Genomic DNA, 18,228 nt, shown 5'->3' on the forward strand with positions numbered 1-18,228 from the left:
CATTTGTTTCACCCAAATAAGGATACTTTTGACGACAAAGACTTGGATACTCCGACAACATACAACATGACAACTCAGATTCGTCGGCAACACTCGCTTGTCCCTAAGAACTCTGAAAGTCTCAGATGTCCATTCCAACCTTTAATAAACCCGTAAATATGATGGTTAGATCCTCGACCTATACTCATCAAGAATGGTGAATCAAACTCACATTTGGAACGTGCTTGAGATGTCCTCGATCTCCTCAATACATTTACTCTATGTGTCAGCCCTTCTTACTCCACGAAGTCTGGCACTCCACACACCAAAACTTCTACCTGAACTCTGGTGTTTCTACTCGCATCGATACTTCCTCCCTTGAAATCCGATGTGACTTCCACCCTTTTACATGGGTGGCAAGTTCCCATCACGTCTCTGAAAAGTTTGGACTCCATCAACCTTCTCAGTTGTCTCTTCGATTACAGTACCCAAAACAATATTCTTATCCCTCAAAACATCCTCAACAAACTTAATAATCGTCACGTTTTAGTCGCTCCCTACTGTATCAAAATAAAGGCACAATACATTACCGTCGGGAGTCTAAGATGCACATGACATCCACAAAAGGAAAGGCAAAAGCCTTCACACGGTCAAGGAAACCCAACCCGATGAAAAATTGAAGTCACTAATGGGATTACCTAAAGTCCTCATTGTCGCTCCAATCACAAATCTACAACTCTATATTTATTAACATTCTAATAATTGGAACCTCTTCAGAATTAACAGTCTTGATTGCCCCTTTCTATAGATCAACTTTCAAACCAAGATTATCGACAACCTTCTTTAACATGAATAAATCGGTTGCCTCTATGTCTACTAAGGTAACTCTTGATTGTCTGGCAACGTTGATGTTCACATACATAAACCCTTTCTGCTTTCGGCCTCCACTTGCCTTGGTAGAACTCAAAATCATTGACCCAAGTCTCACAACCTCTTTGACCCCGCACTCATTTATGTCTTGGGTAACTCGATTCTGGGCTTGTCTATCTTTTCAAACCACTCGACTTTATCCAGACAATATTGCAACTCATGTGGCCCTTTACTTCAGTGACCCTCCGTTTGCTCCTTTCTTGCCATCGGCTTAAGACACATATCATATTTACTTATGCCAACATCACACATGTCTTCTCCAGACTTGTGTTCACCACTTGAATGATCAGTGCTCAAATGCTCATCATTTGAACAAACTCCACTCGAATAAGCATCACTTGAAGAGCCTTGCTCCTCATTATTGGATCGACCCTCATCTTGGATTCTTTTACCACTACCCACGGCTTTCAACTTCGTCTTAGACGTCTTCTTGGCTCCAAGTTCTATAATGGACTCAGCGGCTATCAAGGCTTTAGACAACTCTTTGATTCCCCTTCTCTCTATCTCCGTCTTTGTCCATGGCTTCAATGCATATGTGAAAGTGAAGAACACATATTTTCAATCAACTCTGGCACTTTGAACATAAGTTTCTTGACTGACTCACATACTTCTTCAACGCCCCATCATGTCTAAGACTCGTCAACTTAGCTCATGCATCACTCTCGGCATGCACTGAGCTCAACTACTCTTGAAACGTCTCAGGATCTTTTGGCCTTTCGCCAACTCCAGCTTCCACAGCAACGACTAAATCCTCGGTATCCTTGGCAAGTTCTTGGCAACATTGGGTTTGGGAAACCCGTTCTGCTTTTGGTTTTGACTAACCTTGGTAGAAGTAACACCATTGAACCAAGCTTGACAGACTTACTCTCGATTTTGTCACTTCCCTTGGACTGCTTGATTCGGTTTAGGCATTCCTGCACCATGTGTGGACTTTTGCATTGGAAACACTACAGTTGCTCTTGTTTCTTTACCCTTAGTTTTCTTGCTTGGCCCTTGGCTTTCGCACCAAGCTTTACTTCGTTGGTAAAATCTCACACCTTATGTTTTCCTCCACATTGGAAACACTTCAATGGCTCTCGCTTCTTTACCCTCGGCTTCCCAGCTTCGCCACTTGCATTGGCACCGAGCTTTTCTGCATTTGGGTAACTCTTGGCTCTATGTTCTTGACATATGAAACACTTCAGTGGGTCTCTCATATTTACCTTCGACTTTCCTGCCCCACTCGCATTCGCGCCAAGCCTCGCATGGCTTGACTGTTTTGACTCCCGCAGTTGCACCATCTTTGTCGACTTCCCCTTCTGACTTACACCTCTTATCAAGTGAGGATCATCACAGAAGTAGCATTTAAGTGGCTTGCTACTCACCTTCTTCTTTGACATGGACTTAGCTTTGCCATGATTCCCGATGGCTTTGTCTAACCACGATCAGTCGATGCCACTTCTTAGTTATTTGAAGAGCCTTTTCCACCTTCTATCCACTGTCCCTTGTCATAGTCTCTCCCATTTTCACCACTATCTTCGGGCATGGGCCTGAACAACTCATCTTTAGATGGCTTGACTCCTGCAAGCTCATACCTTGACTCCACTACAACTCCGGCTTCTGAACAAATCTGGGCATCACTTTGCTCACTGGAAAGCATCACCCTGGTCTAAGTCCTTCGACGATGGTCTTGAGCACACCATCATCACTCATTACTCTCTTACACATGAGTAACTCATTCTTGAGCTTATCCATTTTTTCCTTCAAAGTTATTACCTCGACCCTGAGTGCATTACTCATCTCTATCAGTGTTCAATCGTAGAGACTCTGTTGTGCACCCATCCCTAATGGACTCTAGATGTTCAAAACGGGACTCTACAACTCGTGGACCTCCTTGGCTTCCTCAGCGAAGCTCTCAAGGTTCTTGATCCTTATCTCCAACGATCCTGGGATAACTCCCACGCTTTGTTTCACTAGTTCAATCCTACCGTCATGGCTCTCCACGCCATTCTCTGTGGGAACAACTCCTCTTTGTTGTGTCATCTCGCTCCTTTCCACAACTTGTCTGGAACACTCGTTGAATCCACAACAACTTTCTTCAACTGGTTATGATGTTTCTTTCCACAACTTGTCTGGAACACTCGTTAAATCCACAACACCTACACTCTGACTTGCTCTAACCACTTCCACAAAATTCGTATGAAACACTTGTTGTTACACCAATAACCCGTTCTGACACCACTTGCGGCGGGGTTATGGCTACACTTTTGATACCACCTGTGACGGAGCTAGACTTATGCTAGTCGATTTATACTACACTTAGACGATTTCCAGGTCGAAATGACGCCTAAGTCAGCCTTAACCACATCCTTGTAAGTCTTTGGCTCACTAAGTGACGAATACACCCGATAGGGTTAGACAGTGACGCGGAAGTAAAACTTAACTGAGGCTTAATCCAAGCCACCTAGATTGAAGCAGATCTCAGAAGCATGAGCACTGTGGGGACTTTCTAAGTCACCACGACTTGAATCACTTTGGAACTTTGAAAGAACTCAGAAATGAACACTCTCGAGGCTATCTCAGCCTTCACGATCGGCAACACAAGCCACAAAGGCTTTAGTACAAATAGGAACAAGTCAACAAGGCTAGAAAGCTAGAAACAAAATACTTAGAGAGAGTAAGAGTAAATGCTTGAGTTTTATTACTCTGAAAGAATGTAATTGATTGAATTGAATACAAATGAGGGGAGGAGCTCTCTATTTTTAATTGAGGCCCTCAAGATCCAACGGTCTAGATCAAAGTACATCGATGGCTTAAATTGAATCCCACTTTATCCAAAACTCTTTCTCTAAGGTATTTGAATTCAAATACAATATTATCCATAATTAATTAATTATCTCATTAATTATTGGATAATATTATCCTTTCTACAACCTTTCCATGGAACGGGTCAAGTCTGATTGTTCTGGGCAAGCCCAACTTTTGTATTACTCTCCTACAGAAATCTATGCACACATGTCTTGGTCCGAATCCACGAGCCTTGAAAAAATTGCCCCCATCGAACATGTAACACCCTCGTCGCTTCTCTCAGATGCCTTGGAATTGATCCTTCACAGACTCATAAGCATTCTCCAATAACCGGGCCAACATCATCCCCAACAAGCCCAAGTTTGCGCATATAGAACCCTTCCTTTGAACATTTGCGCCAATGTTAAAAAGATTTAAGTATTAATCAGTTTGTGGGACATATCTTTAAATTAAATCTTTTTAACTTAAGTAATAATTTGAAATTTTTTAAAACAATTTCATATATATTTTAAACTTAATTTAATTTTTTAAAAATAATTTCATGTATTTTTAATAAAAATAAATTGAGTTAAAAATATATGTAAGATCATTAAAAAAATAAAATTATTACTTAAATTAAAAAATAATAATTTAATTATTATATATATAAATTATTGTTATTTTTATCAAATAGTTTAAGCTTTTTAAAATAATTTTGAGTTAAAATATATATGAAATTATTAATAAAATTTTTAAAATTATTACTTAAATTAAAAAGATTTAATTTGATAATATATATAATATATATATATTATATATTATATATATATATTATTGTTAACTTTTTCAAATAATTTAATCTCTTTAAAATAATTTCATATATTTTTAATAAAAACAAATTGATTTAAATATATATATATGAAATTATTGGTAAAAAATTAATATTATTTAAGTTATAAATAATAATTTAATAATTATACATATAAATTGTTGTTTACCTTATCAAATAACTTCATATACTTTTTTAATAAAAACAAATTGATTTAAATATGTATATATATATATATATATATATATATTATAAAAAATTAGAATTATTAATTCGTTTTTTTCTGCCATGAGAAACATTATGATATAAAAAATGATGAAATTTTGAACAAGTTAATGGGTTTGTCTTAGTGGTTTGGTTGTTGAATTATCTATACAACGGCGTAGGTTCAAGACCACCGTTCTAGCTATTGAATGCTTCTATTAATTTTTCATGTTTACTTTCTTATTTTCTGTCGTTTGTTACAATATTTTATATTTTAAATGATGCATTTCAAAATCAAATAATTGGTCTACCTCAGTGACTTAAGCATTGATATATAAAGACTCAAATTCGAGTCTCACCCCTCATCTATTTATTGTTTCTTGTTCCCTTAATTTTTTGTAAAATTTGATGGTGATTGTCGGAACTGTATTTCGGTTGGGCCTCGGAATTGGGCTTCGACTTGGATAATTGGGTTAGAGTCGCCACCGACCATTTTAAAAACATTTAGGTATGTCGGACACCATCTTACCTTATCTGCGTTGTACCAGAAACGTGTCGGGTTCGAGAGTCGATTACTGTCAAGGAAGGATTAGCACCCTTGAACTGCCCTTTCGGTACCAATTAGTTTGTCGGTTGTCTTTATTTGCGAAAAATAAAAATTTAAATTGAAATTTTAAAATTCGGTTCGAATTGTTTACCTCTAATCAATTGAAATTATTACTGGAAAATAAAAAATATTAGATGGTAAATAAGAAAAATACCGAGTAAAAAAATTAATTAAATAATAATAATAATAATAAAATAATTGAAATAACAATACTAATTGTCTAACCTGACAAATGAATTAATCAAATAATAAATTGTTTGAAGAATTCTAATCAATTTATTAATCAAACATGAAGAATAATTCTCTTAGTTGCTATCTCCATTAAAACAACTAATGTCCGAATTAGTCAAATTAATACCATTATTACTTCTTTAGTTAAAATATGATTTAATGGTGATTAATGACCATATTTACTCCAAGTTAGTAAGTTAGGATACACACAACACCTAATTATAAATATATGGAGACCTTTAAACCAATGTTTTAACTACACTAATTAATGGCATATAAACTAAAGTTTAAGAAAAGAAAATCAACTGCATGGAGGCCACGTGCTTTCAAATCAATCAGTGGAAAATATTAAATAAAAAAGCATGAGCCTTACTCAAAGTCCAAGCATTATGACAAACCATAAAAGCAGGACAACTCTCTGTTCCCACTTTCGCTAGTTGCATCCCAGTTGTGGATGGCTCTCCACGATGATATTGTTGTAACCAAGATTGGCAGTTTGCGTTATCTCCGATTCTGTGTCGAAGTTGCTACCAACTGGTTTACACGCTTTATCGACTTGACTGGATCTCTTTTTGGTCTACGATCCGGGAGAGCTTCTCTCGTTTCTTGTTCGAGACCCCCAAATCCCTTAGTTCTCTCATATTTCCTCAGGTATTTTCCTGTGAACACTCGTGTCAATCCTCTCTGGTATTTTTTTGCATGATTTTTTGCCTAATCTCCATGTAATATCCCCCTCCCAATGGGTTTGATTGCATCAACATTTATAGTCTGGATCTAGACTATTTTTAGACCTATTTTGAGTCATAATATGACTCTAATACTTGCTTATTGCTCTGGTTGTTGATGCGAGATTTTCGTTGATGGTTGTTACGACATGAAGATCGGAGGCACAAGTGAGGACTGTTGCGGTGCAGAAGATATTGGGGCTAGGGTTGGAAAAACCTAGCTGTCATCGGGTGTTTTTGTTCCAACTGGACCGTTGATTGGGCTTGTAGTGTTTGTAAACAGTGCCTGGGCCACATTTTATTTGTTCCTTGGCCTGACAAGATGAAAACAAATATATGTGTGTTATACAACACATGTAATAAAATATAGTAAATAATAAGGTTGACCAAATGGCGAAATTAGGTGTCTACAGTTGCCCCTCTTTGTCATTTTTCGTGGAATGAAAAATAGAACAAAGACAAAATGACACAAATTTCGTTCAGTGGAGTTGAAATGGATTCTGATATTTCAATTAAGAATAACTCCCTGTCAAATTGAGTTACGGATGGCTCATCTGTCGCGAAGTTGAGTCCATCTTAGAATGATATGGAATTGAAGTCGTAGTTCATAATTTGAGTCAGAATGTGGTTTCTTGTTACGTTTCGGTCTTCTTCTCGGTTTAAAGACATTGATTTAAAAAAATCGACTGGAAAATAATTCTTTGACTCTACCATGGGGTTGATAGGCCATTGAGCTGAATAGAATCAAACTCGAAAAGTCTTGGTTGACAGATAACTTATCTTGACTTAAGCTATGCTGCCGGAAATAAGTTTTTTTGTCACTAAGGCACAGTTAGCCCAAGTCTTCTTCTCGACTTAAAAACCTCGATTGCAGTCGGACAATAGTGTGATTGAGGTGTCATCGAGCTGAATGGAATCAAACTCGACAATTTTATTGACAAATAGCCCTTCTTGCCTTGAGCTGTTCTGTAAATTTAGTTTGCCTCTGAGCTGAGTGTAATTAAACTCGAAGGTCTTCGGTTGGTATATAGCCCTTCTCGACTTAAGTTATACTACAAATGATGTGCCTTGGAGCTGAGCGTAGTCGAACTCGAAGGTCTTTGGTGACAGATAACCCTTCTAGTATTGAGTTATGTTGTAAATGATGTGCCCTCGAAGCTGAGTGTAATCTAACTCGAGGGTATTTGGCAGATAGCCCTTCTCGACTTAAGCTATACTGCAAATGATGTACCTTGGAGCTGAGCGTAGTCGAACTCAAAGTTCTTTGGTTGGCAGATAACCCTTCTCAACTTAAGTTATGTTGCAAATGATATGCCCTCGAAGCTGAGTGTAATCGAACTCGAGGGTCTTTGGCAGATAACCCTTCTCAACTTAAGCTATACTGCAAATGATGTGCCTTGGAGCTGAGAGTAGTCGAAACTCAAAGGTCTTTGGTTGGCAGATAACCCTTCTCGACTTAAGTTATGCTGTCAAATAATGTGCCCTCAAAGCTGAGTGTAATCGAACTCGATGGTCTTTGGCAGATAACCCTTCTCGACTTAAGCTATACTACAAATGATGTGCCTTGGAGCTGAGCGTAGTCGAACTCAAAGGTCTTTGGTTGGCAGATAACCCTTCTCGACTTAAGTTATGATGCAAATGATGTGCCCTCGAAGCTGAGTATAATCGAACTCGAGGGTCTTTGGCAGATAGCCCTTCTCGACTTAAGCTATACTGCAAATGATGTGCCTTGGAGCTGAGTGTAGTCGAACTCGAAGGTCTTTGTTGGCAAATAGCCCTTCTCGCCTTGAGTTATGTTGCAAATAATGTGCCTTGGAGCTGAGCGTAGTCGAACTCAAAGGTTTTTGTTGGCAGATAACCCTTCTAGCCTTGAGTTATGTTGCAAATGTTGTCTTAAAAAATGACTTCCCTTCACAGGTCTAAGCTGGTCATAGTTATTCAGGTGGTTCCTCTGAGCGGGTCTGAACCAAGTAATATGACTTTTGGGATGACTCATCTTCACGGGAAAGTCCACTGATAAATTATGTCTGCCGAATATCTTCCGTTGTAGAATTGAAATCTGGCTTAAAGACATTAACTGGAAACCTGCTACTCGTTGTTGAGTTTAGCCGAAACGAATTTGTTCTAAATAAGTTCTCGAACTAATCTGAAGTTGATTGTCAATCTTGTAATCTTTCGAGTTAGTTGAGGGGTAGCTTCTCGCTGCTGAGTTAAGCAACCACCATCGATCTTTAAAGGTGTTTTTGAATCGAGTATCCTTCGTCTTGAAGTCGAAACTTGACTCTAAAAGTTGGTAAAAAAATCATGTATGCTAAAAATGATGACTGTGATGCACCTAAGTATGTCTAAGATGCATGCAACATGAATGAATTATGTGTTATCTCTTGGATGGAGTCTCGTGTTTTGTCTGTCAATCTGGTCCATGGAATCGATCGTGCCCCATTCTTTTTCAAGCTTGGGCTTTACAGACCCTTCATATCTGAGATTGTTGTTTGAAAACATTTTTCTCCTTTTTCTTGGTTTAGGAGGAAAAAGGACAAAAAATGCAGTAAAATATTGCTCCTTAATTCATGCTCACAATTGAATCAGATTATAAACACGAGTTCAAAGTATATCAAATGAATCAATAGCTCTTTTAATGCTTTTAGAGTTATAGATCTTTGACAAATGTTCGAATGGATGAGTTGTCTTTAGGTTGACATAAGGTTTAAGCCATAAAAGGGTCATTTTTCGGTTATTGCAACATCCTTTTCTTTGGTTTGGCATTTTAATCGGATGCGGACAAAATGACGCAACTAGCCTGATCAATTACTAGACCTTCTATTCTGGTCCTCTGAAATCTTCTATTTGTTCAAACTTTGTAGGCTCCTCTAACAAAGGCAGTGCAAAAAATATCGGTCTAAAAATGAAATTCTTGAGTGCTCATGTGTAGTTGACTATAACAGGTGTTCCTTAACTCCCTTAGTCCATCATTACCGAAAATTTCTTGCTTAGATAAATTTGATTTAATTTACCATTGTCTGGCTAGCTAAATCCATAAACCCGGGGCGTTTAACCAATTGCTTTAGAGGGACAACTTAATATTATAATCACTTTTATCAAGTTAATTGATGGGTTCATCTCATCACAGAGTCTTTGGCCTGACAAGAGCAGTGGAGCAAACACCGAATTGCCAAGTGTCCGAGCAATGTCATGGTTTGAACGTGATCTACTCATAAGGCCAGGGCTTTCAAGTTTTCTCTATAACCAATAGCCTTAGTGGAATAGATCAGCTTTACGGATTTAATTTCTTAAGATTGTCGAGAAGAACCTGTTATAACCTAGGTGTTTGTTGAAAGTCAAAAATTTCATCTTTAGCGTTCAATTTTCAAGCAATTGACCTAAACTGAATTTACCTACTTGACTTTTTCATTTGTAAAGATCATCATCGTCATTGAACATTTTAAATAAAAAACATAGTAATTGTAAATGATGCCCCATGTTGTCCGCACCTTATGAAAGTAAAAGGTTGTATTGGTTAATTGTAAGAGCAGGGTACGATGTTTGAGGGTATATTCTAGGTAAGGTCAAGGTCATTGTTTTAAAACATGTTACTTTGTCAAAGATCCGTAACTTTGAACCATTCACAGAGTTTCTTAATTCAAATGATATTCAAAGAATTGCAAGTTTGCAAATATGATTCATTGCTCGTCATCATTAAAGTAACATAAATTTATTCAAATGTTCTTACAAAAACTTGAAAAAGTGAAAAAAAAAACAAGGTCAAACAGAATGCCTCAAATGATGAAACGATATTCCTTACATGGATGCCCCCAAGTTGTTAAAGTCAATCCAGTTTTGGTTACGCATATTATGTACGACTCTTTTGAATGCGTAATAGTTCTCAATTGTGTGCCCTGGGACACCGCCGTGATATTCACAATGCGCATTCTCATCATACCACTTAGGGTATGGGGGCTTCATGGGTTCCACCGGGTATGGTGACACTACATGGGTGTCAATAAGTTGATGGTAAAGCTCTTTGTAGGTCATGGGAATAGGGTCAAAATGTTCACTTTCCCTCTTTGGTTCTCTGGAATCTTGTTTAGAAGTACCTGACGGTACAGCTGCAGTTGATTTCGGTTTGAAGATCGTAACACCTTTACTGGAATGGTTGATTTTGTTAATCTCTTTATCCCGCTCTCGTATATGAGGTTTCCTACTGGCCTCCCCATCCTTAATTTTGCCTTGTTTTATAGCGACTCAATCATTTCTCCACCATAACCAAGTCTGAAAAGTTTCCTGATGTGATCGCAACCAGGTGCCCGAAATATGGAGCCTTCAGGGTCAGTATGAAGAGCTTTCGGGTTTCCTTTTCGTCCAACGGTGGATGAACTTGCACAGACAAGTCCCTCCATTTCTGTGCATATTGCCTGAAACTCTCGTTATGCTTCTTTTCATGCTTTGTAGCATAACTCGATCTGGTCTTATGTCATTGACATGCTTGTATTGTTCCAGAAATGACTTGGCCAGGTCCTTCCAGGTCTTGATATTTGATCAGCTTAACTGGTTGTACCACCAAATGGATGAGCCCGACAGACTCTCCTGGAAGCAGTGGATCAAGAGTTGGTCGTTTCCTCCATATCCTGTCATCTTTCGGCAGAACATGGTGATGTGAGCGGATGGACAACTGTTCCCGTCAAACTTCTCGAATTCCGGGGACTTAAATTTCGGAGGAAGAACCAAGTCCGGGACTAGACTGAGTTCGCAACATCGATTTCATGGTAGTCATGGTCTCCTTTGACTACCTTCATTTGGTCCTCCAATTGTTTGATTTTTTCCTCCATCTTCTTTCCTTTGTCCTCTTCGTCCAAATCCGGTACATGGTAATAACTCAGATTGTTCTTAGGGTTAAATACAGAGGACGAGGGCTTCGCTTTTGCAGGAGATGAGTCCCCTCGAAGTTCTGGTAAGATTTCAGGTGAGATAACCACTTGTGGGGTAGGTTGTATAGTTACCCCTTCCGGTGAACTTGCCCCAAGCGCACTGGTCTGTTGTAGGCCAACTAACTTGGCAACGATCTGATCAACCAAGGACTCTTGGTTTTTTGTGATTGTTTCCAGAGTATTTCGACTACTCTGGTTTATCTTGTCTTCTAGCTCTTTTTGTAGTTTCAACATATTCTTCTCGATTTGTGTAATTTGTCTTTCATCATCTTTTTCTTCAAACGGGTGTTATGCGGATGGGGCGTGTTCAACGCTTGAGGCGGTGTATCCAGTATTTGCTCCCTTCTGATGAGATATGTATATGTTAGTTAATGTGAATGCAAAGAAAATAACAAAATGCAAAATGTCTAAATGCATGATGCATGAAATGTCTGATGCATTGATCCAAAAAATGTGTCTGTTATTCTGAATAACCTTATTGGTGACAAAAATGTTACGTCTGAAGAGACAGAAAACTTTTTGATGGTATAGATCCCGCACAACTTCTGACAAGTTGATCCGTCTTCCGCCTTTTTCCCCGGTTGAATATCCTGTCGAATCATTCTGGTTCCTTTGGCTAAACTTGTGCAGGTAACGAGCTGCTTGCCCCAAAAAAGGTCTCGAAGGAATGCATCTCCGACTTTCACTCTATGTCGAGCTTGTTCCAAACGAAAGTACCATTGGAGCCCTCCATCCGAAGTTTATCGACTTATTTCTAGAATTTATCAATAATGGTCTCAGCTTAGCTAGGGTTTTGCCATTTTGCAGTTTTCGAAATGACTCTCTGGGTCAGTAAAATTTTCCTCGTCTTGCCCCTGCAACCTTTTCCTTTGAGTATTCTTTGACTACGGCTGGGCTTCTGAGCTTTTTATCTCTTTGTATTATAACCCCTTTGTCCATTAATGCAGATTTTCATGTTTAATAAACACAATTTTTGGTGGATCAACACATCGTTTTAAATGATGCAAACGATGAACAAAATAAAAGAGAACAAAAAAAGGGTTAGTGAGGTAAATCAAAACAAAAAAAATTAAAAATCCTACCCCACATGATAATCTACCCCACATGCTTTAATTCCTACCCGGACATGATATCTATCCCGCATGCTAATTTCAAACAAATCTTAACAACATATTTGTCTAGTTCGCATGCTTTGAACAGAAAGTAAAGTAGGAAATAAAATCAAAGCAACCTAGGGTCTGGAATGAGGTTTTGGGGTGGGCTCTAATTCCCTGTACTCTCCCGGTTTAGGTTCTAAAAAAAGGTATTCGAGTTCTCCTTGCAGGTGCCCTCTTGGGCTTGCCAGACCCTTAGTCCTAAAGCCATCACAGGCATGTGTTGACTAAGTTAAACTCTAGAGGATACATTCCCTTATGCTCATACGGAGAATAAATTCACACGAAGACATAAGGTTTATGAATCTCGAATGTTACTTGCTAGGCCCATACAGAGAATAAATTTCCACGAAGGCGTCGCTTTCGCCCCCACTTAAAAGGGTTCGGGCTCGGGTATAGAGCTAGAGATGACAAATTTGAAAAATCTGAAATCATTAAAAAAAACGTCAGTACAACTATTTACTTGAAAAATAATCAAAGGTAAATAATTAGAATCGAATAAATAAATTAAAATTAAAATTTATAACTTTCGCTAAAAAAGACAACCGAAAATTAATTTCGGCCTGACTCACTTACCTGTCCCCAGCAGAGTCGCCAAGCTGTCGGAATCGTCTTTCGATTTTGGGGTATGGAATTGGGCTTCGACTTGGATAATTGGGTTAGAGTCGCCACCGACCATTTTAAAAACATTTAGGTAGGTCGGACACCATCTTACCTGATCTGCGTTGTACCAGAAACGTGTCGGGTTTGGGAGTCGGTTACGGTCAAGGAAGGATTAGCACCCTTGAATCGCCCTTTCGGTACCAATTAGTTTGTCGATTGTCTTTATTTGCGAAAAATAAAAATTGAAGTTTAAAAATTCGGTTCGAATTGTTTACCTCTGATCGATTGAAATTATTATTGGAAAATAAAAAATGTTAGATGGTAAATAAGAAAAATATCGAGTAAAAAATTAATTAAATTATAATAATAAAATAAAATAATTGAAATAACAATACTAATTGTCTAACCTAACAAATGAATTAATCAAATAACAAATTGTTTGAAGAATTCTAATCAATTTATTAATCAAACATGAAGAATAATTCTCTTAGTTGCTATCTCCATTAAAACAACTAATGTCTGAATTAGTCAAGTTAATACCATTATTACCGCTTTAGTTAAAATATGATTTAATGGTGATTAATGGCCATATTTACTCCAAGTTAGTAAGTTAGGATACACACAACACCTAATTATAAATATATGGAGACCTTTAAACCAATGTTTTAACTACACTAATTAATGGCATATAAACCAAAGTTTAAGAAAAAAAATCAACTGCATGGAGGCCACGTGCTTTCAAATCAATCAGTGGAAAATATTAAATAAAAAAGCATGAGCCTTACTTAAAGTCCAAGCATTATGACAAACCATAAAAGCAGGACAACTCTCTGTTCCCACTTTCGCTAGTTGCATCCAGTTGTGGATGGCTCTCCACATATACTGTTGTAACCAAGATTGGCAGTTTGCGTTATCTCCGATTCTGTGTCAAAGTTGTTACCACCTAGTTTACACGCTTTATCGACTTGACTGGATCTCTGTTTGGTCTACGATACGGAGAGCTTCTCTCGTTTCTTGTTCGAGACCCCCAAATCCCTTAGTTTTCTCTCGTATTTCCTCAGGTATTTTCCTGTGAATACTCGTGTCAATCCTCTCTAGTATTTTTTTGCGTGATTTTTGCCTAATCTCCATGTAATATCCCCCTCCTAATGGGTTTGATTGCATCAACATTTATAGTCTGGATCTAGCTATTTTAGACCTATTTTGAGTCATAATAGGACTCTAATACTTGCTTATTGCTCTGGTTGTTGATGCGAGATTTCCGTTGATGGTTGTTACGACGTGAAGATCGGAGGCACGAGTGAGGACTGTTGCGGTGCAAAAGATATTGGGGCTAGGGTTGGAAAACCCTAGCTGTCATCGGGTGTTTTTGTTCCAACTGGACCGTTGATTGGGCTTGTAGTGTTTGTAAACAGCGCCTGAGCCACATTTTATTTGTTCCTTGGCCTGACAAGATGAAAACAAATATGTGTGTTATACAACACATGTAATAAAATATAGTTAATAATAAGGTTGACCAAAGGGCGAAATTAAGTGTCTACAGTGACATATGTTATCATCTGATTAGGTGAATAATAAAATAAAGAAAATAACTTTTAGTTATATTATGACGTGTCACAATTTGATTAGAGGATCAACATTTTCAGAAGGAGTTCATAATGAGAAGAACTCATCTGAAGAGGAATAATAAGTTCATAATGAGAAGAACTTGTTCAACCTTTTGTTAGATTTCATCACAGAAGAGATGGATTGTCATTCCCAGTAGAAGAGTTCATAATGAGAAGAACTATTACCAAAAAGGAAGAAGTTTATAGTGAGAAAAACTCGTCCAACATTTCCATCCTAATTAATAAAAGTTAAATGGACAAAAAACTTATTGTATTTTTTGTCTTTGCCCATTCTTGTTAACACAAAATGAGCAAAGAAGGGCAGCTGTAACACTAGTTGTTTGCCCATTTTTTTTATTTTTATTTTATTATTATTATTATATTATTATATTATTATTATTATTAATAAATACTTTTATTTATTTTCAGGCCCATTTACAATAACACGAAGGCCCGATTACAACCCAAACCCAGAAGACAAATCCCAGACCCGGTCTTGACCCGATCTAGGCCCAAACCCGAGAAGGCCCAATGCATATAGGGTTTCACACATCTCAGCTCCAGCCGCCAGTGATTGCAGTCATTGGATATGGAGAGATCCAACGATCCTGATGCTTCCAACAAAAAAAACCCTAGGGTATCATAACCCTAGGCCAAGCGGCTGCCGCCTCTAATACCATAGCCACTGCCGACGCTCCGCTGCCACGATGCCACCCTCGTTGAAGACTCCAGAAGCCAGCTGCCCCTCCACGTTGAAGCCCTAAGGTGAGTCACCATTATAGTTTGGTGACTCACCGAACTCCACCCTTATTATCGGTCTAAGGAGAGCTTCGTGGTCGCTATAAAAGCCATCCACCAACCTGCAAAAGAGAAAAAGAACCAACAACAACCGAGAAGCAAAACAACGAATACACCAAAAACAACACTCACAGCAGCCAAACAAATAAAAAAGAAGAGAGCAACTTACCAAGGAAGAAGCATGGCCACCGGAGCATCCATGCGCCTCCACACACAGTTGGAAAATTAAAATACCGAAGGTATTTCCTTAGATCTAGGAAATACTAAAGGGTTTTAGGAGAAAATGGTGTCATATTTGGCTTTATTATCGAAAAAGGTTCGATTTGAGAAATTTTTATAAATCTAGCCACCGTGGGCGGTGGCCGGTGATGGCGATCGACACCAGAGCAAGGCGACATCCGGCGACTGGTTTCCTTCCGGCGAGGGAAACCTAGAGAGAAGGCAGGGAGTGATTTCTCTCTTTCTTTAGAGAGAGGGGGAATTTGAGAAATGAAGAAACAAAGGCCATTTTTGGCCATTTAAGGGTATTTATACCCAATCTGAAACAACGTCGTTTCATGGTAGAGTTGTGCGTTTTTGGGTGAAGGAGTAAACCCCATCCGCAGTGCTCCAAGTTTGTAATCTTTACGATTTAGTCACTGCAATTAATTTCAATATGTTTTAATTTGGTATTCTAATTTTGTTTTATTTTTAATTTAGTCATTGCAATTAATTTTAATATGTTTATATATTTAGGGTAAATATCTAATTTAGTCCCTTATATTTTAATAATTTATATTCTAGTCCCGTATTAGTATTATGGTTAAATTACGCTGTTCATACCTATATTACACAATATTTCGAACTATGTCCAAAATTTTTTATATTTTATAATTTAATCATTGATTTTTATATAATTTTCATTTTGACCATAAGTTTTATTACTTTTACATTTTAATCTTATATATTTATGAATATGATGCTATATTTTTAATTTCTTTCAATTTGATCACTGTTTAATTGCAATTTTTATTATTGCCCTATGTGTTTCAATATTTTAAATATAATATTTAATTATTATTTCATATGAATATATTTAATTAAATAATAGTATTATTTATTTTAATATTAAGAAATGTGTTATCTTAAAGGAACTAGATTTCACGACCACAAGGTTAAGAGCCTTGCACTCTACCAACTGAGCTGGACGGGCAATTTTAAAAATAATAATATAGAGATGTATTATTGTAAATATCCTGAATATATATTGTATTTCCAGATCAGATAAATCGAGTAGTTTTAACCTACTCCTGATTCAAATTTATAATTAAAAAAATTGACTCGACCTTAATTTGATATATGTATTTTTTAAAAAGTTTAACCCAATAAAATTAGATCAAATCAAAACATGTTAGATTCGATTTTGTGCCCATCCATAAACTTTTATCCAACATGAAAATGAATATTAGCTCATATCCATCACAATTCACAAAATGCAACTCTTTTAATTTAAAGGGGAAAATATTACTGTTTAAGTGTCTTAATTTGAGTTTTATTTAAATTTATTATTTCCTCTATCCCATTATTTTTGTATAGTGTTAATTAGGACATAAATTTAGAAATTAATTAATCACATGCTAAGTAATGTAAAGCGAGGGAATGATACAATTATTTTTAAAAACATTCTCAATGAGATAATTTTAAAATCTAAAAGCGACAAACAGCATAACCAAAATTATATATTGACAGGGATCGAAATATTTAAATATTTAAAAATATATATACTTATTAGGTATTTAAACTCAAAATTCAGCATGAATCAAGCGACTTTAGAGATTAAGGAATTATTATTATCATTGAGGTTTCGAGTTCGAGCATTGCGTATGTATGTGTATGAACGCTCATTGTCAAATAGTTAAGAGTCTTTGTACATATATTACCTTGTATTCACCATAGTTTAAAAAAAACTCAAAATTCACAAGATAACACCTAATTGTCTAATATTTAAACTTACAATGACCTAAATTGTTATTAGACCAAAAAATTTGAGAACACGAGATTATCCTTCTTTAATTCGATCCTTACTTGATTCAATATTTAATAAATTCTTATACTTTTTAATTTAAATATTTTATTTTTACATGAATCAAAATACAATTAAACTAAAGCTATATCGAATATATAATTTTTAACAAGAGCCGAAACCCTTTTAGGCCCACGCTAAGTTGCGCCCCTGATGACAAATTTAATACGACGAAGAAAGTATAATTCATATTCAAATATATTTTAATTATTAATTTATTTGTATGATTGTTATCAATCGATATGTATGATTGAATCTGAATCTTTGAACATAATTATATATATATATATATATATTATATGTAACTATATGTATTATATTAATCAAATTATACATGCTCAAACTATAACTTTTATTCTAAAATAATTCTCAAACATTTTAATATTTTATTTTCCCCTAAATATGACACATTTTATATTAGCCTTTAAACTTTTTAATGTTCAGATTTCATCCTCAAACTATGATCATCATTTTAAATTGATTATTTAAACTTTTGAATCTTCTAATTTCATCTCCAAAATCATCCAAATATATGATTAGTTTTAATCATAGTTTAACTTATTTTTCTTTCAAACATATAATAATATAATTTGACCTAGCGATTTTATTAACATGAGATGCAATTAACATACACTGATGGTGTAGGATGAAATTGAAATGTTTAAAAATTTAGGACCAATTTAGAATGAGATTCATGAGATTAGATTATAATATTAAAAAGTTTGAGAAATAATTTAAAAAGAAAGACATAATTTAAAAATGAAATTAAAATATTTAAAAGTTTAAGAGTTATAAAAAATAAATGTCA

Source organism: Hibiscus syriacus, unplaced genomic scaffold, assembly GCF_006381635.1.
Source record: "Hibiscus syriacus cultivar Baekdansim isolate YM2019G1 unplaced genomic scaffold, ASM638163v2 tig00111582_pilon, whole genome shotgun sequence".
NCBI classification, from domain to species: Eukaryota; Viridiplantae; Streptophyta; class Magnoliopsida; order Malvales; family Malvaceae; genus Hibiscus; species Hibiscus syriacus.